Source organism: Euwallacea similis, chromosome 11 (assembly GCF_039881205.1).
Source record: "Euwallacea similis isolate ESF13 chromosome 11, ESF131.1, whole genome shotgun sequence".
NCBI classification, from domain to species: Eukaryota; Metazoa; Arthropoda; class Insecta; order Coleoptera; family Curculionidae; genus Euwallacea; species Euwallacea similis.
Window position 1 is genome coordinate 5,071,743 of NC_089619.1, and position 14,726 is coordinate 5,086,468.

General features: G+C 36.4%; 1 protein-coding gene across 2 annotated transcripts in view; it reads right to left on the bottom strand.

The window, feature by feature from the left end:
- The window catches only part of LOC136412189 (LIM domain transcription factor LMO4), a 38,008-nt gene extending 23,762 nt beyond the window's left edge, over positions 1-14,246 (bottom strand). The window contains exons 1-2 of one of the 2 annotated variants that reach the window (XM_066395163.1): positions 14,116-14,246; positions 13,139-13,384 (exon numbers count right to left, since the gene is read on the bottom strand). The gene's annotated coding sequence lies outside the window, so the exon portion shown is untranslated. Of the gene's footprint in view, positions 1-10,782; positions 11,064-13,138; positions 13,385-14,115 lie in introns of those variants that run through there. The other variant, XM_066395162.1, reaches the window with a different exon arrangement.
- Positions 14,247-14,726: the final 480 nt, after the last annotated feature.

Genomic DNA, 14,726 nt, shown 5'->3' on the forward strand with positions numbered 1-14,726 from the left:
TTGTTGACAAGGCCATAACCGTAGCTATTATGTCTCTCCAGATATTCAGTGCAAAATAGTACAAAAAATTACAACTTTAGCAGGATTTTTTATGGCATTAGGACCGTTAGAAGTTGTTCCCTTGCGGTTTTTTCAGGTTTTACAGCGATATCTATAGATTTTCATATATTTCCAATGTTCATCATAGTATTTTATAATACAAGTGTACAAGAAGGCCTTTAAAACACACGTAACGGAGATGTTTTCCAAGGCGTAGGGGGCTTTAAGGGCTTTCATGCACGAATATTATACAATTTTTTTTCACTCCGAGCACATCATTAATACTGCAGTTAATTAAAATAAGTGTTACATATTTGAATTTGAATTGAAATTTTCAGTGTCAGAGGAATTTTAAAAAATGGGTTTTCGGTCTGTACGTGATTTAGAGAAATGGGAGGCTCGGAAAGTCCAGTCCTATAACCTGACAAAAAGAAATTTCAAGTATGTTGTGTTTTTTCGGGGGATGATTGGAAAACTGCGGAAAATTGTAGCCAATTTTCAACGGTTACATCCAATAGGCCCGAAAATTTTCCCGTTCGAAGAATTTTTAAAAATCAGTTTTCAGTCTGTCTTTCATGAAGGAAAAAGCTTATGTAAATATGATTAAGGGAGATGTGTAATCGTACGAGACATACAATCTGGCCAAAGTGAATTGGAATGAAATTTTATTGTTTTCGAAAAAAAATGGAAAAAAATCTGAATATTTTTAGCCAATTTTGGACATCCATAACTGTGTTAGTATTAGAGAAAGAAACTCCGAAGAAATCTTCTAAAATAGCACCAATTATCTCCTTTACATTTTCCTATTATCTGTACGTGTTTCGTTAAAGGAATTTATGAAGATAAAATGGAAAATTTACCTTTTCCGAGCAGAAAATTGAGGTTTTCGTGAGATTTACCAAAAAGTGTATACATATGAAAAAATAATAAAAATATTGAGCAGTTTTTTTTATACAAATGATGTCAACATATACGTTTTTTCCTCTTTGTGCTGCCGCAAATATTTAGTTAAAAACCTGCTACGCAGTTGGTTTTTTAGGTAATCGATCTGTTAATTTTCTGGGATTCATCTATTAACTTTACCTTAGATTGTATAACTACGTCAGTGTCCACGCAATATAATTTTATAACCAAGTTTTACAGGGTGGTCTTGGAAACTGGTAACATGTACCTCCATGGACTTGGCACGCTTAGTGGTGTTCGTTTTACCGAACTGACAATTTTGTCCGGTTTTAACTGGTACTTACACCTTCAACATCGTGCGAACGTGTAATTTTTGGCGTTTACGCAGTAGTAGGTACAACGAATATGCAGTAAGCAAGAAAATTACAAAATTGGAAATTTGCAAGCAACTCTGCTTCGCGGCAATTCCACCGGATGTAATTGATTATTACAGGTAATAATATTTTTATTGTTCAAATTTGGTTTAAAAAGCGGCTTTGATGAAACAGGCGCACCTACTCACTCGCAAAAATTGATTTTAAAATGATTTTGTTCAAAAATGAATATATATTTTTTTATCACAGTCAAAACCAAATCTCATTTTTGGCTTAATTTCTTCAATTATCTGCTCTATTGTGTGGCTATTTATGCTCAATTTCATTCTCTATCTATCTGTAATAATCAATTTCAACCAGTGGAACGACCGCAAACAGATTGGCTTGCATATTTCCATTTTGTAATTTTATTACTTACTTCATATTCATCGTAACTATTTCTGCGTTAACGCTAAAAATGCCATAATTAAACATAAATGATGGCATGTTTATTTCAAAGACGATTTTTTCCCTCGGTTTTCAGTGTTTTGGAAATTGTATAGTAACATTTAGCATGATATACCTAGTACGCCTCTGTTTTTCGATTAACCACACTGAAATTTTTCCAAATTTGGGCTCATATTTATACTATTGTACTCGCACAAAATCAGTACTCGAAACAAGTTTTCTTTGATTTAATATTTTCTAAAACTCACTTTTTGGCAACACTTTCTACGAGCGTGAGGCCTGCTACGCCCATGGTTATCACTGCCCAAAACTAACAATATTCTTCATTTCAAAAAACTCTCATACCTTCAATCAGGGCAAAAATTCGTTGTCCGAACAGGATTTTGAGAACTGCTTTGTGAACCTGGCGGGAAATATTCTAAAATAAGAACGTACAAAACAGTTTTTTTATTCCTCAAGTTGTGCTTGTTTCTTCGCTGTTCCTTTGAAGAAAACCGATTTTCTTCCCACTGACACTTAACCTTGGGAACTGTAAACGAAGCGAACATCATTGGCGTGCAATTGGTAGTTTATAGCTTGCAATTTTTTTAAATTGCTGGCTATAAAAAATCATTACCGTGCAGCTAGTCTTGGATAATTTTTACCAACTTTATTGGTTCTATTTAAGAAATTGTATGCGGCCCTAAAGCCGCGCGTTGCGCGCTTCTGTCTCTGAACGACGAAATTAAAAATTTGCTGCACTGTCTTAAATTAGGTAAAAAATCACTGGCGTGCCACTGATTTCACAACAACAATTAATTGATGCTTACATATTTTGCTCTCTGCTTGTCAATATCAGTGAGCAATTTTTCCAAAGTGAAATATCATATTTTTAATTAAAACTTTGGAGGAGCAGTTAATTGATTCTGGCCTGGGAATTACCCAACAGTTATTACTGAACAACAACAAATTGTTTAGGTGTATAATACTTTTTCCTGAAAGTTTTCGGCATTGATTCAGGCCTTGACAAGCTCTGCGGAAATGGAAAAAATAATTATTATTTGTATGGAATCATTGTTATGTGTATTACGTGTTGCGCAGCAGGACAGTTCGCGAGATATTCAGTGGGGCAATTCCAGCCCTGGACTAAAGAGTTGAGAAAAAAAAGTGTTTCTAAGGTAATTATACATCGGAAATAATTGAATTCCGCCCCTGAACCTCTGGGAATCCATATGAGCGGAATGGGGGTAGGGATACGCGTATTATTCTATTATTTTTCCAGGCGAATGAGGGAGACGGCCGGCTCGGTAATTATATTCCACGAAGGGAAGGTCTAATTAGTTTTTAAAATTGCCTCGATCGATGCTAAAAGAGAGCGTAAATTGGATACTCAATTGTTTTACACCTGAAATTAACTGGCGGGTAATTCGATTTTTGTAGGAACCCGACAAAAAATTACTTGTTCCCGATTTTACGGACCATCTGGCTTTTAATGAGCTTCGATGTTTAATTACGTGGGAAAAAGTTGCCGATTCAATTTACGGCTCAAAACTTTGTCTGCTAATTACGGCTTAATCCCCCTTTGTTCTGTTAGTTCATTATCTCGATGACTAGTCTGGTGATGTATATACAGCGCTGAAACGTAAAGACAGAGCACGAAGGCATCCACGCCACTGAGCTAATAAATCAAGTGGCGAAAAACCAGGGGCGTATCGGGCTATTTGGTTGCAACCTAAAGCAGGAGTCAATTCCGACCTTGAAGGTATGCGTGTTCACATTCGGCTCCAGCGCACGTGAAATAAGAACTGATTGAACAAAAGATTTGATTTCTGCGAAAAACAATTGAATTTTGGGATTTTTATCATTTGCGCAGAAGTGGGTGCAGTGGTACCAAAGCGGAAAGAAATTATTGCCGTTACACTTAATGCCACGAAGGTTTCAGAGGCACTAAATCTTATCCCTTCTAATTAACACCCAAATTATCAGTTTAATCCAGTAAAAACCACGAGCGCACTGGTTTTTACTTCATAATTAACAAAAAAAAAAAAAGAGAAAACTGATGAAATTTATTATTTCAAAATTTTGCGGGTACAGAGAGCTCCGCTCTGCGTCACTGAAATTTGAAAATAAAGAACTCACAAATACGAACTTAATCTGGTGAAAGCCAGAGACGTGCTGGAGTCCGATTCGACATTAGCTGCAACACCAGAGGTGATTATCTAAAAATTTCAGTACAAAGAAAAGGGTTTTACGTCAATGAATTTGCACATGAAAATGCCATAATCGATATGAATGAGAAAAAAATCATCAACGTCCTCTGGTTGAAATCACACATGCTTACACTGATTTCATGTTAATAATATAAAGAAAAAACAATTTTTAGAAACTTTGTAGTTACAAATTAAAGCTCTTTGCGCCGCTGAGTTTTTGGGTGAGAAAATTCTCATACGTATGAATGATTGGAAAAAGTAGCGACATAATTTGATTAAAACCAGGGGCGTAGGAAGACTTGATTCCTATTATGTTAAAACTAACAAGACGAAAGCTCGCTTTCCAAATTGATCAGTAAATCAATTTTTAGGTGCAAATAGAGCACTCTACATCACTGAGTCTTCGTCACTGATCTTCGCAAATAATACAAAGTGCCAACTCAGTCTGCTTAAAACCAGGACCGTGCTTGAACCGATTTCATATTAAATCTAAAAAAAGAAAAACAAACGATAAAATTTATTACCCACGAAATTTTTGATCCGTACCACACTGAGTTTTTGTATGAAGGTCCTAATACTTCTGAATAATTGAAAGAATTGGCGACTTAATTTGATTAAGGCCCGCGGCGTGCAGGGGCTTAATCCCATTTTAAAAAATAACAGGCGAAAACCATTTTCAAGTAACCCTACACTCGACCATTATTTTCAAACATTGATCATGGATATCTCGAAAGCCGGTGGAGGAATGTCGCTCGCAAATATACATATGTGAAGCTTCGAGACATAGATTCTTAGCTTCGCGTCTGTATGGTGTTGAAGTGGAATTCAAATTGCCAATACGTATCTCAAAAATCTGCGGAGCTACCGAAGTCGAAATTCAAATTTTCTGTTCAAACTCCCCAAAAATGTCACATTGCAGATCGGTTGACAAATTGCCTCGCGCTTCTAGGCCTGGTACCATACAATAACAGTTTCGGACTCGAAAATAATAATTCTTAATAATGTCGGGTCAACGGGCCGTTCTTAACATTCTTTACCCAGGTAGTAAAACTAATACAGATTTTGATCCGCCTTGGGCTACACCTGGGTCTGGTCTCAGACTGCGCTATTATGTACCAGACCAGGCAGGTAGCGGCTGAGCAGAACCCGAAATGCTCCATCTCTCTTCATTCCATCGAGCTGAAAGACAGATGATTGTTTCTTTCTTTGGAGAAGTGAAGGAAATGTGGCATGGATGGGAAGGAACTCTTACTTAAATCATAAGGTTTCACAAAGGGCTTTGTTTGCTTGCCCTTGGAACGGCAAAAAATTGAACCCAAGATTGGAATTTACACTGTTTGTGTGTGATTCATGACCTGTTGAGGCGCAATTATCAATCTATGAGAGTAAAAAGTAATGGAGCATCGATAATTTCCAACTTCGTGATCGGGGAGGATAGATAATTTCGCCTTGGCTGATATTAGTAATTTGCTAGTTTTAATGCTTGAATTTTATCTACGTAGCTATATGGAGGAAGACTAATTTGAAATTCAAAAATTGAAGGCTAAATTTGGGAAATTGCAGAATCAGCTGGGTACCACGTTCAGAACGATTGATAGGGCCCAAAAGGTCGTCAATCTACAAACCAAAGAGAAAAGGACAATTGGCCATTTAATTTTGGTGGGAAGATATGGGGTTTTTGGTAAGCGATACCTTTTTGTAACATGTTAACTGTACCTAGCAGTGAATGAAAATCCTAATAAGAAGCAAGGATTCCCTAGAAAAGATAGTTTGTAAAAGTTGTGTTCTTGTGATCAATTTGAAAAACTCTTGAGTTTCTTTTATGGACATCCAATGCGTCTTCTTTTTTCGATTGGTAACCAGTTCCACCGTGAAAGTATTACCATGTTTGGGACGTTGACACCTCAATGAAAGGTAGTCGAGAAAAAAGCGAAAAACCACTATTTTAGGGTAGATTTTGTGTTTGGAAAGGCACCAATAAGAAGGTTTATTTAGCATTATTTTTTCGTGACGAAATTTAAGATACAAAACTGATCAGGGATGAGTGCGAAAATGCCAAATGGTGCGAACGTTTTCCTTTTGAAAAGTTTTCAGTTTACGCTCTCTACCTTGTAAACAAAAAAAGCTTTTCTATACGCATGTGATTGAAGGAAATTAGCAATCGTAAGTGGGGAAATCTGCAAAAATTTTGGGTAAATAATGGAGAACTGGTTCCATTAATAGTAGGGATTTAAGTAGTACCTAAAAAATATTTAAAAAATAGCCCAATTCCTTTACTTCAATTTATTCTAATGTGTGCGTATAATAAATGTTTCATTGAAGCGAGTTTTAAGGGCGTAAAGGTGCAAAAACACAATTTCAAAGTCAAAATTGGAATTTTATGCCCCTTCACCAAACGACAATTTTAAAATCAAAAGTAAAGCAACTGCTAACTTTTTTATACACATAAAATATGTTAATCTATGAGTCTTTTATTCATCTTTCGATCGGTGACAAGTCCTTATGTTCTGCTATTAACATTTGTCAATGTGAAGCTAACCAGGGATGAGTGCGAAAATATTGAAATGGCACGGAAAAAATGGTACGTGCATGAGATTCGGGGGAATTAACGGTCGTAAGGGACTTGTGATCTAGCAAAAGAATACTAGGACTAAATTGTATGGATTTTGAGAAAAATGGAAACATTTGCGGAACATTGAAGTCAATTTTGGAGGGCTTTAACTACACAAATATTAGATAGAAATTTCGAAAAAACAATAAAAATCACTCGATTGTGTGAACGTAGTAAACGTTTTATTGAGGCGAGTTATATAAGGACATAAAGGCGAAAATGCACTATTTCCACCTCCAAACCGGAGTTTTCGCCCTCATCCAAGTGGGTTCCGGCCGACACTTAAAATTCGGTTTTTAGGTTGCGGACAAAGAGGGGGCGTGCCCCACATTAAATTTGGGTGTTTTTTGAGTGTTTGAGGCAATTCGGGCACTGTTAACAAATAAAAGTATGCGTTGAACCTATCTGCACAATATTCCCACAATAAAATATTATCTAACATCGACGTGCCTAATACATTAATTTCCTTGCGTAGTAAACATATATCAAGGTTATTTGAAACACGTTAATGAAATGGCATCTTTATCAGTAGGCAATATTTTATAGTTAACTACAGCCGTTGCTTCATAGGCAAAAGATAACACAGTGGAACGTTTTGTTTTGAAATCGGCCTCAACTTCAGCAAATTTTCGCAGGTTTAACCAAGAAACACGACTCATCTGAATAAACCAACCAGAACGGCATCGTTTAAACCCTTATTTAAATGAATATCATCGTTGCTTAACGCCTTTTCATTCTTTTTTTTAATTAAAGGCGGTTGTCTTCCATTTATATAACCAGAGTGGTCTAACCGGTTATACGGTGAAGCCTTTCAAAAAGGCTCTCTAGACTGGTACTTTATGCAGGAAGAGCCGAGGTCATTAAAATTATTCACTTATAAATATCGGAATAGTACGTTAAAGGTACGAACATTGACCAAATTTATGTCTGTGGTTTGCGAGAAGGGTCAGAGCTTTTTAAATTATATCGGAACATCCAAATAAATTAAAAAACGAGATAACATCGCCAGTTTAAACAAGCCTGCAATTGAGAACAATGACTTGCTTAAATGTAGGAATTGGGGGGAAATTGGTAAGTCCCCAAGCAAGCAATATTGTCTCAGAATCGAGGATTGGATTTGAAATCCAACTCTTACATCAGATTCTTGAATATTGATTGGAGCTGTTTAATTTTTTCTTTTATTCTATTCGAGAATGACGCCTGGCACACAGGTAGAGGTGGATTTGTGCGCTGCTCTCGATCAAAATTAAAAAAAACAACATTCACCCTTTGCTAAGGATTCAAAGGAAAAGCTGTTGTTAACGTTTCGGTGACAAATCTGTGACTGTCCTCACTTAAAAAAAGATGATTAGAAATAAGAAAAATTAACAGTTACCTAAATTGTATGGACGGGGAACGTCTAAAATCTGAGAAACACACTCGAACGCGAATGACAGTCATGCCATCATCCCAATCGGTCGATTTGAGGTAAATGATTGGTGTTTAATCATTATCAGTACAAATGAATCGACACGTGGTTTCACAAAAATTCGTCATACGGCAGCGACGCTTTTTATCAAGGAGGCTTTAGAAACAAAATAATAACGCTTCGGTTGTCAGTATTAATGGCGTCTCGGAATTTCCTCTCGTTTTCATCGTGAAAAATATCGAATTTCGAATGAAAATATGGACAAAATTTGGAAAAGTTTGTGAGGTATTGAAGGTTAATTTCATATAAAAGTAACGAGTGCTCGTACAAGATTGTGCCCGGTTAAAAACAGGTAAAAATCAGACTTTTAAAATTCGATTTGACGGAGGGGGCAATATCGTGTCGTTTACGTTTGGGTCTCCGACTTGGCACGGTGACTGTGCAGCAAACCTAGATAGAGCTGAAGTTGAATTTAAGTGAAGTACCTGGTACTAGAGTGTTAATATCCCGAAAACGGTAACAGCTGCGCTAGTCACGAATCGATAGAGGAAAAAAAGCGCATATGTTGACATATTATATGTATATAAGAGAAACGCATCAATTTTTAATTAAAAAGTGTCTTTCCGTAAAAATGCCTAAAATTCAAATTTCCATCTAGAAAATCTATTTTTCTACCTTTGCGCCTATACAATTCCCTCAAGTTTGAAATTTTTAACGTTTATGCAGAAATAGGTACGATGAATATGAAGTACGTACGTAATATATTTATATTAGACGCATAAATTTATTACTTACTTCAAATTCATTGTGTCTACTTCTGCATAAACGCTAAAAATTCCAAACTTAGACCATTTCGCTGAGAAAGTAAATATGTTGTACAACCTTATAACTCTCATCAAAGCACACATTAAAATTAGGATACGCCAATGAGTAGTGTGTAATTTCATTGCCAAATGACGTCTTTCCATAACATAAAATTTTGAATTTTCTCTTTGGAGCTTCATAGGCGGAGCAAAAAAGAAATTGAAAGTAATTCCAGATGATAGAAACAACCTTAAATATTACCATTTTCAATTTTATAACATCTGTAAAACTCAATATATACACCCTCTGTGTACTAAACTATTCCCTGACCAAACAACGTCTTTACATGTGTAAACTGAAAATTTCAAATTTTCCTGTATAAATCACAGGCGGAGAGACACAGATTTTAAACCAAATATAGAATTGAACAAAGTACTTAATTTTGCACCTTTTGAAATTTAGTAGAACATTTCTAAAAATTGATGTGACCTCTACGTAACCTGAAATCTTTATTTTTTTTTGCAAAAGATCAGTGACTTAGCGCTAGGGATTTGAACGTAATTGAAGATTGTAAAAATCTCCCAACGTGGCAAAATGTCATGATTTTTATCCAATTTTTCATTTTCTTAAAGGTTTCTATATTTTCGAAATTTCTGAAAATTCTCCTCTTTTTGGTGCGCCACTGTAGACCTCGATGGGAAACCACTACATGCTCATATCCTAATCTAAATCATGACAATTCGAACCACTCCAAAGTGCCCAGAAATTTGCGGTTCTAGCACTTAGATTCTCTCTCTCTCTTGATTACAATTTTGGAGCTTTTACATCCAAACTGGAGGGTTATTCCTACAATTTCTAAGCCACCCAGTATATTATGGCAAATCATATTTTAAGCCGGCTATACATTCCTTGTTCGAGAGCTGCGCTCCCAGTTTCCCAAACAAGAGGCGTAACACTCAATTGAGTACTATAATTAACTACTTCGGCTATAAATATTTGTGCCGCAGACGCAGTAAAATGGAGAATTATTGTATAATAAATTTACACGCCACGGATTTAAAAATAGAAAGTATTAACAATCCATTTCCACTGAAATATCAAGACGCAGCGTTTCGCATCACAACGAAGATTTGTGCGCTTCAAGTGAAGAAATCGAGGCAGATTTGTGAAGAGACTTTTTTGTTCCTTCGAACATTCTTCAAAAATTTAAGGCATTCAATTGAAGTAAATAAATATCAAAAGGTGAACATCACCAGACATACCTACAAACACTGATAACAATACTTGATGAACACTATTGAGATAACACCACATGAAACGTGATGAACACTCTGAAATTTGTATTTTAAGTGCATTTTTATCCCACCACGTGAATGGCGCCTTTAGAAGGAAAACTTGACATTGACGGAAAAGTTTGAAACCTTATCCAGAACCACCACACACTGTCGACTAAAGCTACAAAACTTCTTTAAAAAAACTGGTTTTTGTGCACAAAATTTCCAACATCATCCAGAACCTAAAGCTGCCCACATAGGGCAGACCAAACCAAAAAGATTTCTTTGAAGATTAAATTCTCCAATTGTACTAAAGGTGTATTTCCACCCCTCTGGAGACTTCACCAGTGCATTGACGCCTGCGTGGTGAAAGGGCGACCTGGGGGGAGGTCCTGGGCAGCTACCAAGGAGGAGCCACCCTTTGAAAGTTTTGAAAGGGCGGTCTAAAGGGCGGTTATTTGGATCACGTGAAAGAAGAAACTATTCGTTGATACTCTATTTTTGATGCTGGAATGTGATGTATGTTAATGATGTGTGGATATTGTTCTCTTTGGAAATCTCCCTAAGGCTTAAAATAGTGTTTTGATGTGTTGACAAAACCTGATTAGCATTTAGCAGCCCACGCGAAAGTCTAATATTAAATTCTTCAAGAGGGTTCAAATCTGGCCATCTCACCGGCCATGGAGTGTGAGTGATGAGTCAGGGACGCACAGATGCTCACAAATCTACTTACAACGAGCTCACAATAATGATTTCACGCGGAACTTGTGGTAGTTCTTGAAAATCCACACAAGTCCGAATCGGGTGGTCCTGAGACCCGCCACAATAATCCAAGAAAGGGCAGCTTTGCACGGTTTTCCGGGCCGGACTAAAGGCGGCTTTCGGCCATATTTTAAATGTGGTGTACACACACAACACTCGGTGTAACCAGATTTCGAGCGAGAACGAGGCGAGCTCGAAATACGACGACGCGAACAGTCCCGCGGTCGCTCTACAACTGAGGAGAGATTGGAGACTCCTCGCACTACCGAGCGTGCTTCGAGGGAGAATTATATTGAAAAGCAATTTGTGAATTGTTCAAGTCGGCCAGACGAGGATTCTCTATCCTTACGGGGCGAGGGTGAGTTCGTGGTGGGGTGTAATTTGGTCCATTAATGAATTATTGGATATATATTGCGTCCCTCAATAACTTACTGGAAAACACGTGGAAGATTTCACTGCGCATACTTCTTTGCGCATCAGTTTCTAGAAAAAATTAATAAACCCGGAAAAACGAAACTTTCGAATGATCCGACTTAGAATTATTGAAAATTTATCATTTTCTAAAAAATCTTTTTCAGGTTAATCCGAAAAAATAGCACCAAAATTGGGCATTTTGAACACAGCTGCCAGTAACAATTGACAGCTCTTATATACTTACAATGTAAACTATATCACTACTACGTTCCAAACATGCAAATATTAATGACCTTTCTGATACTTATAGATTTATATAGATATTTCAAGTTTTCAAGTTGGACGCCTCGAACCAATGAATTAATGACATTCCAGAGAATAGGTCAAATTAATGATATTATTCAGCTTTATTAGCCTGTGCAAACCGTTATACGTTGCAATGTCACTTTTCGTTTCTGAGATACAGAATCATTTTGAGACCTTTTTTTGCGATTTTGAAAGTGTCTCAACATGAAAGTTTTTTAAACTGCATTTGCAAAGCTCTAAGACCTTAATTGAGCCATTCAGCGTCAATATAGAATCGATATGAAACGATTAAAGTGAAAGACCATACCAAAACTTCCGATATTTCAACCCTAGTACCTGGTTTCAGACTGTTACTTGGTATAATGGAATGTAAAGACATACTTAACAAGATTTGAAAATTAATAAAAAAAGGTGTGAAAAACGATGCAAATGATCTAGGTTCAGGTTAGTTCCGGTTAAGACTTTGTTCTACTTTGAAGTTCTCGAATGTCAGGGACTTTAAGCTAGAACAAAGTACAATGACGTTTGCCAGAGACGTTTTTTTACAATTACGAAGTTTTTAAGTGTAATTACTTTTGTAATGCCGGTGTTTTTTTTTAATTCGCCGTTGCTCTGTTATCGACCATGCCTCTGGATTTAGCATTTGTGAAACTGGAAAATTCATCTCAAATTCCGAAATGATTGATAACCAAATGTGGTAGAATGCGGGGACGTACTTAACAGGATTTAAAAATGAATAAATTCATGGAATACGATGCAAATAGTTCCCTTTATTCCAAAATCAAATCCCAGCCTGTCTTCGTTTTTTTTTCATATTCGGTTGATAATTTTTGTAATTACAAATTAATGGTCTCAGTGAGCTTTATAAGCCCGCGCAATTCGAACTGCAATGGCATCTCTTTTGGTTCCTGAGGTACAGAATCATTTCGTTCCTTATTTCCATCATTTTAAATATGCCTCAAAATGGAAGTTTTGAAAATGTATTTTTGAGACTTCATATTCTGTTATTCTGTGTGTCCTTATTGACCAGTCGTTTTGAGCGAAAAAACGGTTTTTAAAAATATTACGATATTTTCCTGATTTTTTGGAAGTAGTTTTCAAACTTTGAACACGATATCTCGGGAACCAGTAGAGCAATTGCCTTCAAAGAAAGCTCAAATGAATCATCTTGATGAGCTCTATAAACCAAGATGAAATATCTCTTTTACTTTTCCAGATAGAGAGCCAATTCGATCCCTATTTTTTCTTTCCACTGTATAGTTTACTTTGATTTTTGTCCTCTTTAAAATCATAATGGCGTCCAATGTGTTTACTCAGCAATTACCCAAAATTAGTTTTTGCAACCTTTATTCAGTTATCGTTTTTAGGAATTATAGAAATTTATAAATTGTAAAAACTGATTGGCGTTTCGCAACTTTTCTACTCTCCTTCGGGTTTTTCTGTTCATACTGGTAGTACTACAGTGAAATCGGACATATTTTGTTGCAAATATTACCCAAATTAGAGAATATACGTTGAAAACTTGAATGAAAATATAACTTTTTCCCGGCTTGAGGACCATAACAAACGTAAATAGATGTGTAAATAAGAATTCGTTTGCTGTTTACCTTTAATTACATGTAGGTCCCGCTGCTCGTTATCTTATCTATAACGGATACAGTCCTCCAGTAGGTTATCAAAGAGAACTCAATCTTTAATCTTTATGTTAGCAGAATCTCTTTATCGAAACTCCACAACTGTCCAAATTACCACACATCGGGACAACAACCCTGCACTGGTTTTTCTCGTGAATAGCACGTACATTGCAATGTCCCATCCTCCGGACATAACTGCTGCGTGGTGTCATTCGCATGCTTAAAGCAATAAAATATAGCTCAAATGGGTGTATAAAATAATTCAGGTGAACTAGAAACCGACTGGAATAAACCATATAACGCACTGAATGGAGTTTATGATGTTGAACCCGTATTTCCATTGGAAATTTGAGATTTGATCCAGGAATTATGTGAATTTTTCAGCAGTTCTGCGGGGATTTAAAGAATCTAAAAAAATCTGGCAGCGATTCACAAAAATCTGCTAAAATCCAGGTTCTCTTCCTTCGAAATTTGAAGACAGTTCCTATGAAGTTTTTTTTCCTCCCGATCAGCCGATATATTCGTTTTTTTTCCAGTGAAACGATGCCGTTTTTCGACTTTCTCCCTTTTGTCAACACGAAAATAATTTATCTGCGCCTCGGAGGAATTTAGGGCCCCGCTATCTTGCACACAAAAAGTGCCCATAATTTATTGTTAGAAGGACATAATAACGCTTTAACATAGCGATTTAGCTCGAACTTTAAAACGTTTATGCCGAATAATTAATTATATACGAGCATGAGTTTGACGTTTAATTTATTAGAGCCATAAATTAATAATTTACCAGTTACAAAACTGTACCTTCCCTTTCGTTTCTATACCCGCAATTAGGAAACTTTCCCCTATAACTCCATTTTCGGCCCAATTTCATGGACAAACCACGATGAGAATTGACCATTTTCCAATGAAAAAAAATTCGCATGCTTCCAAACATCTGAAACTCTAATTACCTTTAATTACCTTCCCTTGCCGAGCTTGATATGTAAATGCTGTTATGCCATACACGGACATTCAATTAGTAAATCCATGTGTTTCATTAGCGTCGTTAATGAACTGACGTCATAGGGTTGCGGCGCGCATGCCAGGGCGATTATTAATCGTCTTGAACTGAAACCCAAAAGTCTAGTCTTTTGTGATTGAAATTAAATTTGTTGGAGATGAGGAAAAAGGCGTTTGTTGTGCTTGAATTTGGGTTTTTGATGATGAATCGATGTCGAGGTCAAATGAGAATTTTTGGCTATTGATCTCTCGGGAACGCGTAGAGCCTGTGGTTCTTTTGAAAGAGCCAAATGACCGTACTTTAAACTGCATTCCCGAAAGAGATAGATTTAGGACTATGTACGTAATTTAATATGGTACAATATGAGAACGCATAAATCTCCAATTTGAAATAATCGAGTTGTCTGCCTTTAAATGATGCCTGTCTTGAATGGCTTTATATCCATAAGTCTGCGAATATCCCGGAATTCGAAGGAGATAGATATAAGACTATGTATTAGTAAATTATTCCCTTATTACAGTACAATATGAGAACTTAGCAAAATGCAGGATATCTAATCTG